This window comes from Ambystoma mexicanum, chromosome 6q (assembly GCF_040938575.1).
Source record: "Ambystoma mexicanum isolate Mex_15411 chromosome 6q, UKY_AmexF1_1, whole genome shotgun sequence".
Lineage (NCBI taxonomy): Eukaryota > Metazoa > Chordata > Amphibia > Caudata > Ambystomatidae > Ambystoma > Ambystoma mexicanum.
This window is the reverse complement of record NC_090937.1, coordinates 1,491,566,836-1,491,592,134: the sequence shown is the minus strand read 5'-3', so window position 1 is coordinate 1,491,592,134 and position 25,299 is coordinate 1,491,566,836.

Sequence of the window (25,299 nt, the reverse complement as noted above, 5' to 3'; positions counted from 1 at the left end):
TGTTTTTAAAAAGCCTTCTTACCTGTTTGTCCAGCGTCGGTCTGTCACAAACAGGAACCAGGAAGTTGGGAGAGCGTCCTGGTACCTGAATATGAGCTTAAAACATTCGCAACAGTACGCCACCTTTAGTCGGACCTATGTACTCTACATTCTGGTAGATATCTCTACTATCCACTCTCCGCATAGACAAATCACATTTAAGTGTTCGTTACTAATGCATTTGAACTTGTGCCTCTCTTGGCTCCCTCTGCTAAAATTGAATCTAGGTATGTTTGGATTATGTATGTGAACTTGTGCCTTTCTGCATCTTAATCGACTGCGTTTTTGGCTCCCTCTGCTAAAATCGAATCTAGGTATGTTTGGATTATGTATTTGAACTTGTGCCTTTCTGCATCTTAATCGACTGCCTTTTTGGCTCCCTCTGCTAAAATCGAATCTAGGTATCTAGGTATCTAAGTATCTGTACCCTAATACACTGCTACTGCGGTTACTGCTGCCTTACTTTCTGTGCACGCCACTGCATCTACGGTGGTCATTGTTAGTATTGTTTAACATTGTGTGCAATTGCCTACAACAGCACCTCTACCTCAACCACCCTTTTGTAGATCTGGCAGGCATCTGCTTTTAGACTGTATTAGGCCAACATGCCCTCCACCCTCACTACTCTCTTTGCAAGAATACTGCCAACCCTACTCTACCTCACATGGCACACTGGTGGGACAGTACCCAATTACACCACCGCCTCCCTCCTCTACCCCAATCTTCACAACACCATGACTATGCCGTCTACTGCTCACCACACCAACCCTTACCTCAACAACCCAGCCTTATGGCTCCAATACTTTGCTTCCAGACCTTCACCAAACATACCATATTCCATCACCCTGAGAAATGCCAGACTTGGCTCGCCACTCACGCACGCCTCCCATCACTCTGTGCATCTTAACAAACAGCCTCTGAACTCCACCGCATCCACACACTTGAAAAACTCATCATCACCTCACCCCAACCTCCCTAACACTAGCAATATTAAGGGTGCATTAATCAATGTCAGATCACTCACGGCTCACTCTCTACAAGTGGCTGACCTTATTCTTACCCTCGACCTCGACTTTATGGCTATCACCGAAACTTGGCTTCATGCAGCCTCTGGCCCAGTACTCTCCCTTGCCATCCCTCCAGGTTACAACATTATCAGACACGATCGTAACTCTAACCAGTCCAAAGGTGGTGGCATTGCCACCATCCATAAAAATGCTCTAAACTTCCACCTCTCCTCTGTGCATCACTTTTCCTCTATGGAATACTGACAGCCAAACTAGCCGTCACTCCTAACCACTCTATCACCTTCCATCTACTTTACCGGCCACCTGGGCCGCTATCCACCTTCGCTGAGGACCTCTCCAACATCATCACTCATAACACCAAAACCAAATCCCAAGCCTCGATATTAGGGGACTTTAACCTGGCCCTCACTGATCCCAATGACACTGCTGCCATGACTATTGATAATATGCTTATGAATGCAGGATTCATAAAGCTTATCAACCAACCTACCCATGTTAAGGGCAGAACCCTTGACTGGCTAGAACCCACAATTGTCCTATCCATATCATCTCTAACCAACAGTATGCATGGACAGACCACAACTTAATTACATTTAACATTCAGTCCATACCTGCCAGCCTCTCTCCTACCATTGCACCGGCTACTGCCACCCGCAATAAACGTGACATCACTTGCAACAGACTCCTCCCCCTCCTCCTCCCAGCTCTCAATGACCAGGTTCGCTCACGCTCCGACCCCTCGGCTATGGTTGACACCTTTAACCTCGCTATACAAAAAGCCTTAGATATCATCGCCCCATCCAAATTGAGAAAACCCAAACCTCAAGCACACCTAAACTCTTGATTCACACCCCAGCTCAGAACCCTGCGCAAAGGAAAACGAATTGCGGAATCACATTGGAAAAGCAACCAGTCCGCAGCCAACAAATCATGCCTCCTCCTGGCCACCCTTAACTACAAGGATGCCATATTCCAGGCTAAAAAAGACACTTACAATAAACGTATCGAACAAGCCAAATCCAACACCAAAGAATTGTTTAGAATCCTAAAAGAACTTGAAACCCCTGTCACTGCACCAGACACTTGCATCAAAGATAGCACTTGGTGTACCAAAATCCAAGAGGCTCTCCTCGGCTAGATTGCCACCCTCCAAATTAAAATCAATCACAAACAATCAAGCCTACAATCCAACCCACAACCCAACCCTATCCCCACCCTAAACCACCCCATCCCAGACTCTCTGACTCCTTTTAGCTTCTCTCCACTCTCCATTTCCGAAGTGGAAAAGATCATCACCAGCCTTGAACCGATCAATTGCCAAGGCGACATCTGCCCGGCACCTATAATCAAGGAAGCAGCTCATGACCTAGCGCCATTCATTACTACGCTCATCAACTCTTCCTTTAGCTCTGGGATCGTACCTGACAATCTAAAGAATGCGTGGGTCATCCCCCTATTGAAAAATCCTACCGTGGATGCTAGTATACCCACAAACTACAGGCCAATCACCATGGTCCCGTTTTTACTAAAAATCCTCGACCGTGCAACATATCTACACATTCAAGATTACCTTGAATCTAACAAACTCTTGGGACTTAGGCAATCTGGGTTCCGGCCACGTCACAGCACTGAAACTGCCCTCATAGATTTAAAAACACAGATTGAAGATCTAAAAGACAAAGGCAAACTTGCTCTCTTACTCCTCTTGGACCTTTCAGCGGCATTTGATCTCGTCAATCATGAAATCCTCTGCCACCACCTTAAATCAGCTGCACACTTCTCCGATAAAGCTACAACCTGGATTAGCTCCTTTATATACAATAGATCTATGCGTGTGTTCTCTGCACTAGCAGCCGCCACACCTGCACCTGTCTCCTGTGGCGTGCCACAAGGATCTTGTGTTTCACCCACGTTGTATAACGTGTTCACCAAACCTCTCTTCGATATCTTGGACTATCTGAATGTCACTTACACCAACTATGCCGACGACACCCAGATACTAATCCCTATCTCAGGTGACTACACGGCTGACTCCCTCGCTGTCAATGTCATCTACCAGGTCATCCAGGCGTGGATGGCTCAACACAGACTCTGTCTTAATGATGAAAAGACTGAGCTCCTTATTCTTGGTTCGCCACAAAAACTTACCAAACTCGACCCTGCGTTCAATTCCTTCATCATCGATGGGAATATTATCCCAACCGCCAAGGACACAAAAACCCTAGGGATCTACATTGACTCGACCCTATCCCTGACCAGACAAACTAACTCAGTCTCTTCTGCAGCGGCATATAGCTGAAAGCTTATTACAGCCTGTCGCCCTTTCCTCTCTGCAACCAATTGTGTCACCCTGGCTAGAACTCTTGTTTATCCAAGGTTGATTACTGCAATGCACTGTACCTAGGCACCAATTGCTGCAACCTAAACAAGTTGCAAATTGTCCAAAACAATGCGATTAAAGCTGCCCTCAACATTCCCAGGCGCCAACACATATCCGACACCAGACGCAATTTCGCTGGGTCTCAGTCCCACACCATATCTCCCTCAAAACCCTGGCTCTTACCCACAAATGCCTTCATAACCAAGCTCCCTGCTACCTGGCCAACCGTTTTGCCCTCCAAAACTCCATTAGACCCTGCAGAATGGCTCATTTAAACTGCCTTGAGGTTCCACTTTTCAATCTCCAAACATCAGGTGGAATTAGCTTCCCTATCTTGGCAGCCAAACTCTGGAACACGCTTCCTAATGAGCTTAGAGCAGAACGCTCATTCCCGAGATTCAAACACCTTACTAAAACCTGGCTGGCCGCCCAGGACATTTAGCTCTGGGTTCTCTGCTTAATTTGTACATGTATATATAATCTGCTTGTCCTCTCATTGCTATTACTATCACTGTAAATTCTGTATTATACTTGTGAACTTTGTAATTATGGTTCTGTCTGTTGTTCTTATGCTGTAACTAAGTGATGCGCCCGGTTGCCCCTGGGCCTGGTGCGCTATACAAATAAATAAAATACAAAATACAAATACAAATGAGCCGTGAGGAAGGCGGAGCAGGGCTCAAGTCGAGGGTACACCCGGGTGACAGAGTCCACCCACTTTATTCAGAGGGTGGACTCAGTCCCCCCAGCTAAAATGAGAAACTTTGAATGTCATCTTTAAATTTATGAATTAATGCAGACCACTTCACCACTGCACTATGTAACCGGGTGAAGAATAAAAAACAACTAAAGGTGAAATGTCTCATTTCGGTGCAGCAAGTTTCAGGGAAAACATATCCATTGTTTCTTGGAGTTTAAATTATGCACACTGTTTAACGTTTTTAAAAACAATATTAGAAGAACATACCCTGTCATGGTTTGTGTGTGTGTTCATTTTATGAAAGGCAAATGCCATTCGTCTTGTGCAATTTGGGTGGTTATGCAAAACCAATTTAATTAAATGTGCATATTTCACCTTGATATGATATTTTCTGGTGATGTCACATCTCATTCGTTTGTTGATGAGTCCCCCCACTTGAATTTTTAGGACTTGACCCCTGAGGCGGAGAAAGGGTTGGAGCTGAACGTGTCATGTGACACATGTCACATGTCATGGTCAGTTCACCAAACTGAGCGCTTCCTTCTTGCGCTGCACATTCCGTACCAGTCTTTACTCTGATGGGTGAGGACTGAGTCTTGCACCTGCATTAGACCTGGTGTGGTGGGGCCCTGCTACTCAAGTGCCCACGAGCTTCCATTTTTTTTAATACAGGGGTAGCAGGGGTCTCGACTGTAACTCCAGGTTATCCCCAATTGACGTCACTGAACTGAAACCATAGCTTGTAGTGAGCATTGCACATGGCATGGCTGGTCACTGCAGAGAATGCTAATGATAGATCACGCAATTTGATTTTAAGATGTCAATACTGTCCCCTGTTTCTAGATTAGCATTTGTTTTGAAATGTGCATTAGATGCACCTGATAGGCAGTCAAATGTTTGCTTCTTTGAAGATTACCTGCTCTATCATTGTACAGTCAACAAATAACGAAGTACTTCTGGACCTCAGTGAGACATTCTCATGAATAATGTATCTTTTTCTCTAGCCATTAGTCTTCATTACAAAATGTTTCAGCTCTCTTTAAGACAAGGAGCCACAATTAACTCGATTGTTTGTCATTTTTTTAATGAGTCCTCTTTTTCCATGGAGCTCTTTAATAGCCAAACACTTGCCTCATTGATCAGCAATGTGTATATTATTCGTTTTTTTAACACTTTATTTAATAGTGCACACAGGTACATTATTAAAGGAGAAGTTGCAACTGTGCCTGCACTTATTTGCGCCAAGATAGATTGCTGGTGTATTTCCTTTTGCTATGAATAACAAATCCAAAATTCTGTTGTGTTTGATAAAGTTTTTTATTTTGTATTTTCAGTCCCTCTTGGATGACACGTGTTTCGGCGTATAACCTGAGCCTTTTTCAAATCCGGTCTAATTTAATTAATCAAGAAAATGACGAAAAAAAAGCACAACATTCAGAAACTCATAAATGGAAACCATGTCAATTTCAAAAAGAAAAAAATCTGACCTTATCAGTGTTTTTTTTTCCCATACCACACATTATTCAAAAACCACATTACACCTCGTGCATTCTAAAGAACCAGACATTTAAAAAATATATATGTGCCATTGTGTCGGAACAATAGGTAGAAGGGAGGGGGTTAGGAAACTCCTACTAATTATATTTCATCTTATTTAATGTGCTGTTTAAGATATCAATGCTGTCACTTAGTGTGATTGTCTACTTTATTTATGCCAGGCGGTTACATATAGATCATCTCTTACCCTTTAATGTGTCATTGCGGTTCACACAATAAATAATGTTCTTGTTGTAAACCAAGCACTTTTAGTCTTGGGCTCAATTCCACCTGTGCAAACAAGCATGTGTAAAAATTCAAATTACTTGTTTAAATTGTGCAGCGTGTAGCGTGCATACTACTATAACACATGACAGCAGTTATTCGCAGTTACTGGCTTCTGCTAAGCCAGGCGCGGTACTGCCTGGGTGCTGGCATGACAATTTTCTAATGCATATAATGATATGCTAAATGCGTTATCTTTGGGACAAAGTCCCATCGTTTGCAAAGTGCATTTCAGTTTACTGATAAGAGGTTCTGTTCAGCACGATCTAAAGTGTGCAAGTATCCTGAAAGGTGGGCGTCCCTCCCACTCCCAGGGCTTACCTGAAAATTTGGATGCTCGTGCTACAAGTGTCGGGTTTCCTGTCACTCGGGGCTTGCTGGTTGTTGCTAAAACCCATGGGGACCTAAGTCCTTCTTCACTTTCCGTTCTTTTGAAAATGTGGCGGCCATATTTTGGGATGGCTTGCCATTTTCCTCTGTATGTTGGGTTAACATTGCCCCTTTCAAACCCCAGTTATGAATCACCAGTCGAGTTTAGTTGATAGAAAGACTTTACTATTGGCTGTTATTCCCAAATCAATTTAAATGTGAGTAAATGTTATCCATCATGGGTAGTTGCCAAACCCAAGTATTGCTACAATATTGTGTAGTTAGCCAAATGTTTTTTTTTTTTTTTATTTGAGTGCAATGCCTCATAGGTAAGTAATTGTCACTGTTTATACCAAAGTGTGAGGGATTATAGTTAGGGTAGTCATTTTACCTGTAATTTCTATTTTAAAATTCTCACCTGATTTTATCCTAGTTCAAAATGGACTAGAGGGCACTTAGAAATTAGGTTCAAACAAAAGGGTTGTAATTAGTGTAGTTTTAACACCCTCTTGCTTTACCTATGTTAGTATTAGTGGTCCATTGCCAAGGTTTGAGGGATTATGGTTAATGTAGTCCTTTAACCAGAATGTTTATTTCGCACATGAATTTCGTTCCGGGCTTGTACTATTCATCTTTCTATTGTAAATCAGTAACACACGATTTATACCAATTGACAACAACATCAAAACAAAGAAGTAGGATTCTTCCTAACAACCTTACCCATCAGGAAAGAATGTCGATACAAAATCTACAACTGAACAAATATCTGGTCATAAAGGAAGCAGACAAGGGTGGAAATATCATCATAATGAACCGTCAAGACTACATCAAGATGGCTAATAATCATCTAGAGACTCCAAACTGTTATGAGAAACTGTCAACTAATCCAACTTTGTGGATAATACAAGAATTGAAAGGTCAAATAGATGGATGGCACCAGCAAGGATTAATTTCAGATGAAGAAAAATCACATCTCTATGTAACCAAACCAGTAATTCCGACTATATATTTTCTTCCGAAGGTACATAAGACCTTTGATACCATCCCAGAAGGCAGGCCAATCATGAGTGGCATTGGATGGGCAACAGAACAAATGGCAGAATATATCGACAATGTGATAAGACCATAAGAATGCAAAATCAAGTTTTCCTAGCATTCACCACTTTCTTTGCTATTGTTAGGCCTCAACAGTGACCAATACATCAGGAAGGCACAACCAATTCGCATTGTTTTAAGCCACCCTTGTCTGATTACAAAGTGCAAAAACAAAGAGGTGATGTCTGGAAGGTTTAGACTGAAACTTAACCACTGGCGTTGCTCTGGGCAACCTTCCAGACCATCGTTCTTCACCTGCCAAGCCATTACAGAAGGGGAAAAACCATATGCAAATCAGGCTTGGTCCCACCCCAAAAGGGGCAGTCCAGCCCGAACTGTTAGGTCACATCCCTTCTGCATAAGACCACAAGCATCCCCAAACATGTTTCGGCCTTGTTGGGCCTCATCAGTGAGGAGTAGCTTGGGTCTCTAGGCCCAGCAGGCACGGGACCCACGCCTGGGCATACCCGTCCCACTCGGGGTGAAAAAGCAAAAACAAAGAGGTGATGGCTGGAAGGTTTAGACTGAAGCTTAACCACTGGCGTAGCTCTGGGCAACCTTCCAGACCATCGTTCTTCACCTGCCAAGCCATTAAAGAAGCGGAGAAACCATATGCAAATCAGGCTTGGTCCCACCCCAAAAGGGGCAGTCCAGCCCGAACTGCTAGGTCACATCCCTTCTGAACGAGACCACAAGCATCCCCAAACATGTTTCGGCCTTGTTAGCCCTCATCAGTGAGGAGTAGCTTGGGCCTCTAGGCCCAGCAGACACGGGACCCACGTCTGATTTCAAAGTGCAGCTATGCCCCAAGAAATGTGCACCAGGCATGTCTCTATTGTACCTAAAATGATATAGGACCGATACATTGATATAGCCACCTATCAACTCTCCAGGATTCAAAAGGTGAAGGCCATGGGATTAAGGGAAAAGCAACAGAAGGAGGCACTTTTTTTTTTACTGTGCCACAATTGTGACACACTTTGCATTGCAAATGATCCTAGTGTAAGAACCCCCCGCCCCATCAAAGTGGATCCAATTGTTCCACCCAAGAATCCCCTAGAAGGCTATGAAATTGGGAGAAACCAGGGGTTGGAGGGAGGGGAACATGATGGCCTACCTGCTAGTATAACAGGGGACAAGAGATTAAAAAATAGCAGTGTCATCAAGGTACATATAGGGCAGAGAGACAGCCCGAGAGATCCCCCAATGCCACAATAATGCCACAATAATTCACTTACATTTCTTGCTAATAGTGTTGCTTCCCCTGACAAATCACCAAGAGCAAATCCCACAGCTTTATGTATTAACATTTCCACCTCAAATAGGTACCAGAGGGCAAGCCTCCCATTATCTCTGAAATTACTGACAAGGACGGTACTGTAGAAGATTTTATTTTATTGGGGTAAATTCAGGATTTGGCAGTATTTTCGTACCATAAAAATATGAGTGGAATTTGGCTGTAAATTAGTCTTGCATTTGGTTTGAGTTTGACATCACATTATTTAAGTGACCATACCTTGTTAGCTTATATTGGTGGTCATTTTTTTAGTGGTATTTTGTTTTTGCAGTATTTATTCATGTGGTATAGCGGTAGGCATTGTTTTCTTTTTTTTATACTATAACCACATCATAAAACAAACCTTTCCTTTCTATTAGAATACCTCTTAGTTGTCTGTAGAGAGCCCCAGACTTATGCACTGTCAGAACCCAATGATTTTATTCAGAGTGTCGGGGTAATCTCCCGGGTGCCCCAACTCCTCCCGCGTCCCAACAGAGTATGAGGCACACACAAGAGAAAGAAGTTACTGCTGTTTATTACATAAAAAAAATGCAGGGACGGGCTCACAGATCAAAGACATCCGAGAGACCACTCATTGTTGGTGGGCTCGCAGGCCCTTTTTCTAGCTGTACGACGTGGTTACGTACGTCACCTGGGAGAACTAGCTCCCAAACCTAACGCCACCTCTGATAGGCCCCCCAAGTGGTGGGGCTGGTAAAGGCACAAAAAGGAAAGACAGTTAGTGGTGAAGAAAGGGTCAGGTGGTGCGCTTGAGCCGCCCCTAATAATCGCTACAAGTGAATTGTTACAAGGGGACTATTAGTGATTGGCTAAACTATAATGGTGTCAGTGGTGTGCCCCTCATATTCTGAATGGTTCACTCGCAAGCCCCCAAGCCTGGGACCATCGTTGTTCCCAGCTCGCGGTGTAGCTGGTGCTGGCAACAAAGTATGACTATGTGTCAGTGGCAGACAATGGACAGGTCTGACTATTGGCTGGTGTGCATGTCTTTCCCATCGCTGTCAGTGACCAATTTGTCACTTCATTGTTGCAGTCGGTGTCCCAGACGTGAGACCCCAGCGCTTCTCTGGTTCCTGGAGCTTGGCATCGTATCAGGTCGGCCTGGTCACGTGTTGCGGGACCGTGGCTGGAGCAGAATTATGAGCATTTCATTTGTATTTTGGCTTGGGGAGCGTTTAGCAGTGGCAGGTGTAACCTTGGCGCGTGGAGCGCGGCATGGAGATTGCAACATTGCAGCCTTGGCTGTGGGCTCTTGTCGGGTCTTGTTTTGCGCAAACAGCACCTTGCAGCTTTGTCTGAGCTGCTCCGGCCTGGATACTCTGGCTTTGCAGCCTACCTCGGCCTGGTTTATGGGTGGTGGTACATCATCCATAATATGGGCGTCACAAGGGGTGACAGAGATTCATATGCATTAGTCCATATACAGGGTTACATCTTCATGGTTTTAGTGGTGAGGAAGCGTCTGCAAGCATGTACATGAGCTCTTTTTGCCTTTCTGCGGTGCTGTAGTTGGCCTATGTGAATAATAACAAAGATGCATGTGTGAGTGTAAATGGTCCTCTACGTCATAGCACTGAGTATGTTCTTCGTGTGGATTGGTGTGTGTATGACCAATGTGCTTGGTGGCACGTGTGTTCTTGTCCGCTGGCTATGTCGTCATGGCATCTCTAACGATAACAGTATTTGTGGTTGCTGTCTAATCGAGTTGATCCATACGGTCAATGTCCATCTGTCCATCTGTCCATCTGAAGTTCCAACACGTGGTTTGATTGACGGGCAGCTTCCCTGGCTGTGTGGGTGTGGCCACAGTGGATTTTGACGTATGGGGCAGCAGTGAGTGGGTCTAATTCCTCTTGCGGTGGGTGCTTGTGTCATGACGCCCTAGGCCATGGTCTGGATGAGAATTGGGGGAAGGGATCATCCCATTTTCCCTCTTCAGTCCCCCCCTCTGGTCGACTTGTTGACCACAAAATGATCCACTCTCTTGCTTCCTCTTACTCGCCATACCTTCGTTTTTCCGGCCAAGTGCCCGTATCGGTCCACATGATCTTCAAATGACCAATACATATAAACACATCCGCCACTGGGTTTGCAATAAACCCATTTCCCAGCATAGTTTTTCAGGATCCTTGGGTTCTCAACCTTTATTGATGGAGGGTACAAGTCTGCTTCTACTATCTGCTGGCGCAGCCGTTCGCGATCCTTAATAATGACTTCTGTGTGTTGGTCATCTACCGCTGGCATAAGGATGTGCAAACCAATCATTTCTTCAGCAGTACGTTTGGACCTTTTCCTTCCATACTTTTATCCCCATCACAAAACCATTCCTAAAATTATTCATCCTGCCATAACCTTAAGACCATCCGAGAGCCAAGATGACATCCATGACCAGATGTAAGAGAACCTGCTACCGTCTTTCTTCACTCCCCTTGCTTCTTCTTGTTGTGCATCTTGGCCAGCTGTGACACTGCCTCAGATAGCGTGCCGTTGTCCTCGTCGTTGGCAGAAATAAACATGCAACACAAGCTTCCAATTATTGTGCCAACACCTCCTTCCATTGCTGTTAGGAGGTCCAGCACATATCTGTTCTGTAGGGCCACCATCCTGATCGCTCTTCATTTTTCCTTTATTGTGTTGAATCCGTTAACCGTTGAATTTATTGTCATCATTGGCTCTAATCTAGTGATCTGAAGTCACTTCGCATTTGCATATGCCTGTACCCCTGGATGTATGATGGATGAAAAGAACATAGCCGCTCTGCTAAATAGTCTATGTGCTGGTGGGATGTGCTTAGGGTAGTTTATGACTTTCCTCACAGGTAGTTCCCTGTCAGTGGTTCTCCTTGCTATTTTTACTCTTGATAGATGGGCAGTGTTGTTCAGTTGCTTTCCTCCTCCCATCTTCAGTGACCTTTTCTTCCTTTTATTCCCTCATCCATCTTAGGGAAGCTCTCCATGTTAACGGGTTTCTGTGGTACTACCAGTGATGGTACGCTGATGTGTACCATGGTGCACACTCCATTCCACATTGGTTGCAAGCTGTTGTATGCCTTCAATCCACAGGCCCAATAGTGATCCATCAGAATTGCTGTTCCTGCACCCCCTCGGGAATCTTTATTGTTCTCTTGCAACCTTCATTTACTCCAACGTCAATTTCTCCATCATGCTGGTAACACAGTGTGGGCGCAGTGAGTGGAAGTATTGTTATAGGTTCCCCCTCTTTATCTGACCATGTCACCAGTGCTGCACTCTTTGTCCATTCCTTGTAGCATTTGTCGTTTTCTACTTGCACCGTCATCACTGGAGACTTTGCCAAAGTCAATATTGTGCTTCCCACAACTCCGTCCACCCATCCATCTTTAGTGTAGACCTTACCATATATTAATATCATTTGCCTTTCCCATCACCCTGCTTCTCCAGGAACTTCTTTTGCGTACCACTCGCATGGTAGGTAATTCAGTGTAACTTCTTCTGTCTCTCCTTTGTTGGGTCACTCTGTAATGTAATTGAGCCCTTTGGTCAGTTGCCACGATTCGTCATACATTGGTAGTGTTTTAATGAAGTTATCTTCATAGGGGTACGTTGACCTTGATTTCCACCTTAGTGTTGCTCTTTTCCCTTGGAATCTCCCACGTGTTTGGCACAATGCTAGATACAACAAGCATTCAGCAGTTCTTGCAGGTACTTCAGTTGCCACAAACGTTCTTGAGGCGCTCATGGTGAATGGGATCAACAAGCACACATAGCAGTTATCCTTAGTCGTATCCTTACCAATTTTGGACATGTGCTTGCACCACATGTTATTAGAGACGTGTGTCGCTTCTGTAAGGTGCGTGGGCCACCCCATGTGCATGAATAGAGATACTGCATTTATTTCTCTTTATTTTGGGCCCCGTACTACTTGTACCACCTGACACCGTGCTCTTTGCAGCCATGGTAGGGGAGATGTTAGTAGAGGGAGATGCCATCACGTAGAAAGCATAGTATGCCTCCCAGACATAGGCAGTAATCAGACCAATGGTAAAGAATATCCCTAACATTTTTATTACAGTTGCAAATACCACTGGCATATCTCTCTTACCTTTGCTGCAGTCCTGCAGCTTCTTTACTTTAGATTGTATAGGTGCCCACCTGAAAATCTCTCAAAATATGCGTTATTATTGTTAGTATTAATATTCAAGCCCTGCTTATCAAAAAATCGTTCAATGCCCAGACGAAAAGCTGCTCCCACGCTTTCCTTACCGTCCTATCTCTTAGGGCAGTTAGTGCTGCGTGGAGATGTGAAAATGATTTAGCTCTTATCATAAGGAACGTGTTATAATATATGCGTATTCTTCTTCTTCTTAAGTATTTTGGCCTTTTTATAATGTATACAAACTGGTGTGACAGTGCTTCTGGGGTGTTATTGTCCGCGAGTAGCATTTACTCCTGGGTAGTGATGTATACTTCTTATCTTTCTTATATACACTGTAGCAATACGCAATACCTGCATGTGCGAGACAAAAAGAGAACAAAACATGCACGTGTTTACACAGTGTGGTGTATTTTGCAAGTTGTTTGACAATGTTTTTCATTAGTTGGTGGTGGTGGGAGTTAATTTTAGCTAGCTCATATGCTTTGTCTGGGATCTCGTGATCATAGGGTGGGCTATGGCTGATTGGTCGGTTATGTCTTTTGGGGTATCTAATGTCTACACTGTTTCGTTGTTGTTGTCAGTTGTCGTTGCTAAAGCGTTGGCCCCTTCGCTGAGGTGAGGGTGGGTCTGTGCTTTGTAGGGCTTGATGACGTGGATGTGCATCCACACATCTTTTCCTCTGAGATTCACTGCTCTAGGGGCTATTTTGTCTATCAAGTACGGACCTGTAAATCTAGGATTGTTCCAACTTCTGCGTAAATTTCGTAGGAGAACCTGGTCTCCCTCTTTCACTGTCCACTGTGCTGGTTGTTCTTGTTCCTCGTTGGTTGCTTCTCATTGCTGGTGGTTCTTCGACCCACCCTGTGTCCGTACGATCTGTTAGGAGATAAAAGTCGCACTAGTAACCAAGGAAGAGACATCTTCATGCATTTCCTCACCAGAACAGTACAGTGGCATGGCAGTCAGTTGTAGCCCTTGATGGTGGTATGAGTGGGAGGTGCATTTGACGTCCGGTCACCACCTCGTGGGGTGTGAGGTGGTGGTCCGACCCTTGCCTATTTCTCAACTCAAATAATGCCAAAGGGAGGCAGTACAGCCAACTCTTTTTTGTTGTTTGATGGATCTTTGCTATCTCTTCTTTTTGGAGGCCGTTGAGGCATTCGCATATGCCATTTGATTGTGGGTGATATGCGCATGCAAACTTATGTTTGATTCCCAAAAGGGCAGCTACGTGCTGGAACAGTTCATTGGCAAAGTGTGGGCTAATGTCTGACCGTAATACTTCACATACCCCCCACCTCAGGAACACCTCCCTCACCAAGAATTTGGCTGGTCTGAACACATCTGCATGGGAGCAGGGACCAGCCTTGATCCACCTTGAAAATGAGCATACTACTAAAATCATGTATCTGTAGGCTTGACATACATTGATCATGTCAACGTAGTCGATGTGTAGGTGCAGGAAGGGTCCTTCAGCCCGGGGATTTGTAGCTTTGATCACTTGCAGTGTGTGACCGGCCGTGAATTCCTGGCATGTGAGGCAATTGCTAATGAAATTTGCAACATGTGAGTTTAGCTCGGAACAGATCCATAATTCTTTTATTCGTGCAGCAATTACTTCTTTCCCTGTATATGTGGGAAAGTGTAATTGGGTCAGGGCTATTTTTAATAGGGCCAGGGGAATCACGACCTTTCCAGTATTATTCTGTTGCTATAATGCATCTGTGGGGGACATGGTGCATCCTCTTTTAAGCCATAGTTCCTTTTCTGCCATCGGTGTGTGCTGCCTGTAATTCCATGACCTTTGTCTCTGGGATGTGTGTGTATCCATCCTTCATCAACATCTGTCTAACCCCGCCTTATCTATTTGTTTTTCTGGGAGGGTCCATGTCTCGCCAAAATACGCAGCATGTTTCGCATGTGCATCTGCTGTTTCGTTACCTCTTGATATTGGGTCATCCCCGTTAGTGTGGGCCTGACATTTTACCAATGCTACCTCTTCCGGGTAATTGATAACTTCAATTATTTAAGCCAGTAGGAGAGAATGTTGTACCGGGGTACTGTCTGCTCTTCTGAATACCCTTTTTTGCCATTTTATTAATCCTGAGTGTACTGTTGATGTAACATATGCACTGTCAGAATATAAAGTTACTCTTTTCTCATTGCTTTCTTCTAAGGCTAAAATGAGTGCTACTAGCTCCGCTGCTTGGGCTGAATGGTGTTGTGGTAATTGTACACACTTCACTGAAACGTAGGACCAGTCTTCCCTCAAACGTACTACTGCTGCTCCTGTTCTTCTTATCCCATCGCTTTGGTCAATTGTTGATGACCCATCTATGTACATTATCTCTCCCCCCTCTAGGGCATTTTTTCCACCTTCCTGGTGCTTGTGTACATTTCAGTAGCCTGTTTGCAGTCATGTGCATACTCTCCATCTTCCACCACTTCTGCTATGAATCGTGATGGGTTAACATTACTGCATCTTAATATTTTGAGCTCCGGTCTGGACAGTATAATCTCGTAACCTGTAGCTCTTTGTGTGGTCAGTGTTGATTTTGGCTTTTTCATTATTACAAAGACAGTGTGCTCCACGTACATTGTTGTGGGGCATCCCATTGTTATTGAGGAAGATTTTTCTACTGCAAATGCTGCTGCGGCTAGCCTCTGTTCGCACAGGAAATTACCCATCATTACAGGATCCAAATGGCCACTGTAAAATACCACTGGCTTATGTCCCATGCTTGTTTTTTGTGTCAGTACTGTTTTCATCACTGCAGTATCACAATGTGAAAATATGTAGACTTGTTCTTCATAGTTCTGGCCAGCTAGTACTGGTGCAGTTGAGATGGCGTTTTTTAATTCATTGAATGCCTCTGCCATTTCTCCTGTCCATCCCACCTTCCTTTCTCCCCTCTGTGCTTCTCTAAGATCCTCGAGCAATGGTCCTATGTATGAGCTGTAGTCAAAGACCCATGCCCTGCAGTAGTTGCAAAGGCCCAATAACTGCTTCTCTTATTGTCTGCGGCTGTTGTGTGTTCATTATTGCTTATGCCCTTTGTGGTGCAATGTTCCTTCCTTTTTGTGGAATGATCTTTCCGATATAGAGCACCTGTTCTTGACAGTACTGCAGCTTCCCCTTGTCAACCTTGTATCCTTTCTCAGCCAGCACTGTGAGCATCCTTACAGAGCCCCTTCTGCACTTCTCCTCGGTGGTGCTGCAGATGATGTTGTCATCTACATATTGCAGCACCGTACTCTCCATCTCTATTCTTCCTAGATGCATTTGTATTACTCTGTTAAAGATGGATGGTGACTTGCAGTAACCTTGGGGTAGTCTAGTGTGTTTCCACGTTGTGTTGCGGTATGTGAAACTTGTTAAGTGTTGTGAATCAGGGTGTAGAGGTATTGAGAAGAAGGCATTCTTGAGGTCGATCACAGTGAAACGTGACACCTCTGCTGGTATCCCGCACAGTATAGTGGCTGGGTTAGCTGCTATGGGGTATTCTGCCTCTACAATATTGTTGAGGGGCCTCAAATCTTGTATAAAATGCCATGACCCACCTTTTGCCTTGCGCACCGGATACACCGCAGTGTTGCACAGTGATTCTGATGGTACCAATATTCCTATATCCACTAGGGCAGTTATTGTTTCAAAGATCCCTTCATCGTCTTCTTTGATTAGTGGATACTGTTTCACCCTGGGCAGCATTGCAACCTTCTTTAGCTTTATTTTTACTCCTCCAATGCACTTTATACAGCCTAAGCCATATGGACTAGTTGTCCATAGAGAGGCGGGTACTGCAGCTAGATCTTCCTTGTAGAAGACTACCTGGGTGGTGGTAGGTGCTTCTAGTGCCTTTGCCATTTTTTGTGCTACCTCTTTGTATGTCACTCTCAGCCAAATATAGACGTTCATCTGGAACACCATCTCCCCATCCCCTGCTCCATCTGAAAACAGCTCCTCATCCGACACCTGTGTTAGTCTGCATCCTTCTGCCAGTGCTATTACTGCTGTCCATGCTTTCCCCTCCCCATCCGGTGCGTGAACTGCAATGTAGTCTGTGGTTGCCAAAATGCTTCCTATGTCCACTGATATTATAGCCCCTTCTCCTTCACTGGTCGCCGTTTCTGGTCAGAAAAGGTAAGCTGTTGGTTTCCTCCCACCTTGCCCTCAGTTCCCGGTAGCCATGCTAGTGCCATGTTTGTGCCATATAGGACGAGGTCCCCATCCACTGGCTCTGCCCTTGCTACTGTTTTGCCACTGTAAGCCTGAAGTATGTGTCGTGCTGTGAGCATGTTGATGCTTGATGTGGAGCACACTATTCCCTTATCAGTAAAGGATATAGTCATGTTCAACCTGCTCATGATGTCTCTCCCTAGTATGTTTACTGGCGATTGCTTTGAGTATAGCAGTGGTAGAGACAGGTCGTGATCTCCAACAGATAAGGAGATGTTATCAGTAAAAGGAACTAGTCCTCGAGCCCCAGAGAATCCTTGAGTGTGCATAGCTTGGCCTGACAAGTTGAACTTTCCTTCCCGAATTCAGGACCTAGTTGCCCGTGTATCAACTAGGAAGGAAAATATTGTGTCACCTATTGCCACCTTTATGCGTGGTTCCTCCACAGGGTTAGGTTTTACCGATAGGATGGGACACATCAAAGACATCTGTGGGCTGTCCTATTGTGGGTACAGTGATTGTCAGCTCCCTGTGTATGGGTTGTGACACAATATTGTCACCCTCCCCAGTTGTTTCTGTTGTATTGGCGTGTCTGCAGGTAGTAATTTGTTGTCTTGTATTTGTGTGAGCTGTTGTACGCCTGGACATGTTGTTGCTGCTGCGGTGGTGTGTATGTTTTTAGTTGTTGCTGAGGCGGTGGTGGTGGTGCTTGTTGTTGTATTAGTGTTTCTGTCCCCTGCTGCGGCTGTTGTTGTTGGTATAATTGTTGTCCCCCATTGTAACCCTGTTGCCCTTGCTCTCCCCAACCTGCTTGTGTCAGTCTTACCCTGATTTTGCGTGACATGTGTCCTATGAGGCCGCATGTCCAGCACGTTGGTGCTTCCCGTGCTTGCCATGGGTATCCTGCAGTTCTGTCTGAGTATCCCTGCTGCCCATATTGGTTCTGCTCCTGGAACCCTCCCCCTTGTAGTGGTACTGCTGGCCCAAATCCCCTCCCTCTCATGTGTCCTCCCCTCTCCCTGTAGTTTTTCGTGTACCCGTTTCCCATTTGAGTGTAACCACCTCCCATTTGTGTTGTGTATTGTGCTGTGTATGGTGGGGGTGGTGGCATTTGCTGTGTTGTCATTTGTGCTTGCTGTAGTGATGCTGTGTGTTGTTGTGTAGTGTCTTGTGTCGGTGTGGCCTGGGTGGGGCCTGTTATCAGTGCACCTTCCATGGCATATTTAGCAGTTTCTTTTGGACCAGTTTCGCTTCCTCTGCCTATCTGTCTTCCTCCTTCTTTTTCATCTTTTTTTTGCCATAGTCTACAATGGTGCACTATTGTGAGCTGTATCTAGGACATGCCTTTGCTTCCATCCCTACACATTTTTTTAATTGTCTCTGTACTGGCTCTGGGAGACCTTGAATCAATATGTGGTAAAAAATGGCCAGTGTTTTGTCCCACGGTTCCCACGTTTCCAGGTGCCACTTCTCCTGAATTTCCTGGATGTAATCAACAGGATCTTCGTTCTCACGCATTTTACGTGACCTTATTGCTCCTATGTCTGAGGTGTCTGGGTATTGCACCATCAGCGCCTGCCACAGTGCGCATCTGCAATTTGCAAATGGCGCCCCATCATGCAAAGTGTCACTTATCGTTACTCCTGGGAATCCCGCCCTCTTCCAAATGTCAGCTGCCGCATCACCCAGTATTGAAATTAGCAAACCCTTTATATCGCCCACCGCTAGTTTTTGCCCTGCAGTTTGTTTTTCCATTTCATATATCCATTTCCCGGCCCCCCCCGCTCAGGGATGGGAATCTGCATTTGATGTTTTCCTTGCCTGCATGTTTCCATGGTACATATTGTGGCCTTGCTTCCCCTCTCTCTAGTAATGGCATTAGAGTGTACTCCTTCACTCTCCCTGGCGTTCGTCTGTGTGGGGATGTGTGGGTGTATTTGTTGTCCTCTTCCGTGTCAGAAAGTTCTTCAATAAAATCAGTAATGTGTTGTGTTACTGTCACGCCACATTGGAGACCGGGGTCCGCTGCGCCCGCGCGTCCCTTCACCTCCTGGCGAGTCTACCCACGCTTCCGCACTTGGGGGCTCACCAGGGGGAGAGCGCTGGGTGTCGGAGCCGGAGGGTTACGGCGCATGCGCGGAAGACCTCTGTATCGGTTCCGCGCATGCGCCGTGGACTGGGCTCGAGCCCTAGGAAGGGCTTGCCTTCCAGGACACGCTTTGGGTATGGCGGCGCCCGGAGGTGAACCGGCTTGCGTTCCAAGCCTCACGGGTGCCGGCGACCCATAAAAGGAGGTCACAGTTCGAGGCAAGCCGCGTCTCAACGTGGTTTGCTTCGTTCAGCGAGCTTCCTACCTGGGCCGCCTGTACTCACCTGAGCCCGCTCTGGGCTGCCTGTTACCTTTCCAGAAGTTCCTCCCTGGCCTGTTTGATACCTTTCCTGAGTCTCTTCCTGGGCCTGCCTGATTCCTTACCTGAGTTGTTCCCTTGGCCTGTTTGATACCTTACCTGAGTCCCTTCCTGGGCCTGCTTGATTCCTTACCTGAGTTGTTCCCTGGGCCTGTTTGATACCTTACCTGAGTCCCTTCCTGGGCCTGCCTGATTCCTTACCTGAGGTGTTCCCTGGGCCTGTTTGATACCTTACCTGAGTCCCTTCCTGGGCCTGCCTGATTCCTTACCTGAGTTGTTCCCTGGGCCTGCAGCATACTTTTCCAGTGTTCCTCCCTGGCCATCCAGCTACCTTACCTGGGCTCTCCCTGGGCTTGCCAGCTTTCCATATCTGGGTTCCCCAGGCTCTGTCAGTATTTACCAGAATACTTAGGTTCTGCCGGCATATTTTTACCTGGACCATTCTGGGTCTGCCCGCATCCTCTAACCAGGGTCCCCAGCGTTTGCTGCCCTAGAGTTCCTTTCGGGCTCCTTCTGTTTGATATCCAGCTCAGTCTTGGTTCCTTCCTTTCCTGTCCAGCCTTACTTCTTCATCCATTCCTGTGGACCAAGAAGATACCTGCCTCACCGGAATCTAAGACCTACGCTTCAGTTCACGTACTTTGGACTTTATTCCTACGGACTCCATCCCGGCCCGTAATCTGTTACAAGACCGCTGCCTCTCCTGCCTGTGCTTGCACAGTCCCTTCGTCACGTTAATCAGGAGAGTGCCTTCCGTGACATTGGGAATCGGTCCATCCTCCACCCAGTATCAGTTCTTGGGTGGTGGACAGGCTGGTCTCTCGTGCCACAAGCTCATCTTTCAACTGGATACAGACTGGCGACCCCGGCAAGATCAAAGACCAAGAAACCAGGTACGCAGCCCTCTCGTGCTTCCCAACTTGACAGTTACTCTAGCACCTCCTATGTTCTTGTTCCTTCTCTGTTGACCCACTTGACCCTCCCTGTGTGTATCAGCTAGCTATTCTGCATCCTGGGAGGTGAATTTATTGTCATCATTGGCTCTAATCTAGTGATCTGAAGTCACTTCGCATTTGCACATACCTGTACCCCTGGATGTATGATGGATGAAAAGAACATAGCCGCTCTGCTAAATAGTCTATGTGCTGGTGGGATGTGCTTAGGGCAGTTTATGACTTTCCTCACAGGTAGTTCCCTGTCAGTGGTTCTCCTTGCTATTTTTACTCTTGATAGATGGGCAGTGTTGTTCAGTTGCTTTCCTCCTCCCATCTTCAGTGACCTTTTCTTCCTTTTATTCCCTCATCCATCTTAGGGAAGCTCTCCATGTTAACGGGTTTCTGTGGTACTACCAGTGATGGTACGCTGATGTGTACCATGGTGCACACTCCATTCCACATTGGTTGCAAGCTGTTGTATGCCTTCAATCCACAGGCCCAATAGTGATCCATCAGAATTGCTGTTCCTGCACCCCCTCGGGAATCTTTATTGTTCTCTTGCAACCTTCATTTACTCCAACGTCAATTTCTCCATCATGCTGGTAACACAGTGTGGGCGCAGTGAGTGGAAGTATTGTTATAGGTTCCCCCTCTTTATCTGACCATGTCACCAGTGCTGCACTCTTTGTCCATTCCTTGTAGCATTTGTCGTTTTCTACTTGCACCGTCATCACTGGAGACTTTGCCAAAGTCAATATTGTGCTTCCCACAACTCCGTCCACCCATCCATCTTTAGTGTAGACCTTACCATATATTAATATCATTTGCCTTTCCCATCACCCTGCTTCTCCAGGAACTTCTTTTGCGTACCACTCGCATGGTAGGTGTAACTTCTTCTGTCTCTCCTTTGTTGGGTCACTCTGTAATGTAATTGAGCCCTTTGGTCAGTTGCCACGATTCGTCATACATTGGTAGTGTTTTAATGAAGTTATCTTCATAGGGGTACGTTGACATTGATTTCCACCTTAGTGTTGCTCTTTTCCCTTGGAATCTCCCACGTGTTTGGCACAATGCTAGATACAACAAGCATTCAGCAGTTCTTGCAGGTACTTCAGTTGCCACAAACGTTCTTGAGGCGCTCATGGTGAATGGGATCAACAAGCACACATAGCAGTTATCCTTAGTCGTATCCTTACCAATTTTGGACATGTACTTGCACCACATGTTATTAGAGACGTGTGTTGCTTCTGTAAGGTACGTGGGCCACCCCATGTGCATGAATAGAGATACTGCATTTATTTCTCTTTATTTTGGGCCCCGTACTACTTGTACCACCTGACACCGTGCTCTTTGCAGCCATGGTAGGGAAGATGTTAGTAGAGGGAGATGCCATCACGTAGAAAGCATAGTATGCCTCCCAGACATAGGCAGTAATCAGACCAATGGTAAAGAATATCCCTAACATTTTTATTACAGTTGCAAATACCACTGGCATATCTCTCTTACCTTTGCTGCGGTCCTGCAGCTTCTTTACTTTAGATTGTATAGGTGCCCACCTGAAAATCTCTCAAAATATGCGTTATTATTGTTAGTATTAATATTCAAGCCCTGCTTATCAAAAAATCGTTCAATGCCCAGGCGAAAAGCTGCTCCCACGCTTTCCTTACCGTCCTATCTCTTAGGGCAGTTAGTGCTGCGTGGAGATGTGAAAATGATTTAGCTCTTATCATAAGGAACGTGTTATAATATATGCGTATTCTTCTTCTTCTTAAGTATTTTGGCCTTTTTATAATGTATACAAACTGGTGTGACAGTGCTTCTGGGGTGTTATTGTCCGCGAGTAGCATTTACTCCTGGGTAGTGATGTATACTTCTTATCTTTCTTATATACACAGTAGCAATACGCAATACCTGCATGTGCGAGACAAAAAGAGAACAAAACATGCACGTGTTTACACAGTGTGGTGTATTTTGCAAGTTGTTTGACAATGTTTTTCATTAGTTGGTGGTGGTGGGAGTTAATTTTAGCTAGCTCATATGCTTTGTCTGGGATCTCGTGATCATAGGGTGGGCTATGGCTGATTGGTCGGTTATGTCTTTTGGGGTATCTAATGTCTACACTGTTTCGTTGTTGTTGTCAGTTGTCGTTGCTAAAGCGTTGGCCCCTTCGCTGAGGTGAGGGTGGGTCTGTGCTTTGTAGGGCTTGATGACGTGGATGTGCATCCACACATCTTTTCCTCTGAGATTCACTGCTCTAGGGGCTATTTTGTCTATCAGGTACGGACCTGTAAATCTAGGATTGTTCCAACTTCTGCGTAAATTTCGTAGGAGAACCTGGTCTCCCTCTTTCACTGTCCACTGTGCTGGTTGTTCTTGTTCCTCGTTGGTTGCTTCTCATTGCTGGTGGTTCTTCGACCCACCCTGTGTCCGTACGATCTGTTAAGAGATAAAAGTCGCACTAGTAACCAAGGAAGAGACATCTTCATGCATTTCCTCACCAGAACAGTACAGTGGCATGGCAGTCAGTTGTGGCCCTTGATGGTGGTATGAGTGGGAGGTGCATTTGACGTCCGGTCACCACCTCGTGGGGTGTGAGGTGGTGGTCCGACCCTTGCCTATTTCTCAACTCAAATAATGCCAAAGGGAGGCAGTACAGCCAACTCTTCTTTTTTTGTTTGTTGGATCTTTGCTATCTCTTCTTTTAGGAGGCCGTTGAGGCATTCGCATATGCCATTTGATTGTGGGTGATATGCGCATGCAAACTTATTTTTGATTCCCAAAAGGGCTGCTACGTGCTGGAACAGTTCATTGGCAAAGTGTGGGCTAATGTCTGACTGTAATACTTCACATACCCCCCACCTCAGGAACACCTCCCTCACCAAGAATTTGGCTGGTCTGAACACATCTGCATGGGAGCAGGGACCAGCCTTGATCCACCTTGAAAATGGGCATACTACTAAAATCATGTATCTGTAGGCTTGACATACATTGATCATGTCAACGTAGTTGATGTGTAGGTGCAGGAAGGGTCCTTCAGCCCGGGGATTTGTAGCTTTGATCACTTGCAGTGTGTGACCGGCCGTGAATTCCTGGCATGTGAGGCAATTGCTAATGAAATTTGCAACATGTGAGTTTAGCTCGGAACAGATCCATAATTCTTTTATTCGTGCAGCAATTACTTCTTTCCCTGTATATGTGGGAAAGTGTAATTGGGTCAGGGCTATTTTCAATAGGGCCAGGGGCATCACGACCTTTCCAGTATTATTCTGTTGCTATAATGCATCTGTGGGGGACATGGTGCATCCTCTTTTAAGCCATAGTTCCTTTTCTGCCATTGGTGTGTGCTGCCTGTAATTCCATGACCTGTGTCTCTGGGATGTGTGTGTATCCATCCTTCATCAACATCTGTCTAACCCCGCCTTATCTTTTTGTTTTTCTGGGAGGGTCCATGTCTCGCCAAAATACGCAGCATGTTTCGCATGTGCATCTGCTGTTTCGTTACCTCTTGATATTGGGTCATCCCCGTTAGTGTGGGCCTGACATTTTACCAATGCTACCTCTTCCGGGTAATTGATAACTTCAATTATTTAAGACAGTAGGAGAGAATGTTGTACCGGGGTACTGTCTGCTCTTCTGAATACCCTTTTTTGCCATTTTATTAATCCTGAGTGTACTGTTGATGTAACATATGCACTGTCAGAATATAAAGTTACTCTTTTCTCATTGCTTTCTTCTAAGGCTAAAATGAGTGCTACTAGCTCCGCTGCTTGCGCTGAATGGTGTTGTGGTAATTGTACACACTTCACTGAAACGTAGGACCAGTCTTCCCTCAAACGTACTACTGCTACTCCTGTTCTTCTTATCCCATCGCTTTGGTCAATTGTTGATGACCCATCTATGTACATTATCTCTCCCCCCTCTAGGGCATTTTTTTCCACCTTCCTGTTGCTTGAGTACATTTCAGTAGCCTGTGTGCAGTCATGTGCATACTCTCCATCTTCCACCACTTCTGCTACGAATCGTGATGGGTTAACATTACTGCATCTTAATATTTTGAGCTCCGGTCTGGACAGTATAATCTCGTAACCTGTAGCTCTTTGTGTGGTCAGTGTTGATTTTGGCTTTTTCATTATTACAAAGACAGTGTGCTCCACGTACATTGTTGTGGGGCATCCCATTGTTATTGAGGAAGATTTTTCTACTGCAAATGCTGCTGCGGCTAGCCTCTGTTCGCACAGGAAATTACCCATCATTACAGGATCCAAATGGCCACTGTAAAATACCACTGGCTTATGTCCCATGCTTGTTTTTTGTGTCAGTACTGTTTTCATCACTGCAGTATCACAATGTGAAAATATGTAGACTTGTTCTTCATAGTTCTGGCCAGCTAGTACTGGTGCAGTTGAGATGGCGTTTTTTAATTCATTGAATGCCTCTGCCATTTCTCTTGTCCATCCCACCTTCCTTTCTCCCCTCTGTGCTTCTCTAAGAGCCTCGAGCAATGGTCCTATGTATGAGCTGTAGTCAAAGACCCATGCCCTGCAGTAGTTGCAAAGGCCCAACAACTGCTTCTCTTATTGTCTGCGGCTGTTGTGTGTTCATTATTGCTTATGCCCTTTGTGGTGCAATGTTCCTTCCTTTTTGTGGAATGATCTTTCCGATATAGAGCACCTGTTCTTGACAGTACTGCAGCTTCCCCTTGTCAACCTTGTATCCTTTCTCAGCCAGCACTGTGAGCATCCTTACAGAGCCCCTTCTGCACTTCTCCTCGGTGGTGCTGCAGATGATGTTGTCATCTACATATTGCAGCACCATACTCTCCATCTCTATTCTTCCTAGATGCATTTGTATTACTCTGTTCAAGATGGATGGTGACTTGCAGTAACCTTGGGGTAGTCTAGTGTGTTCCCACG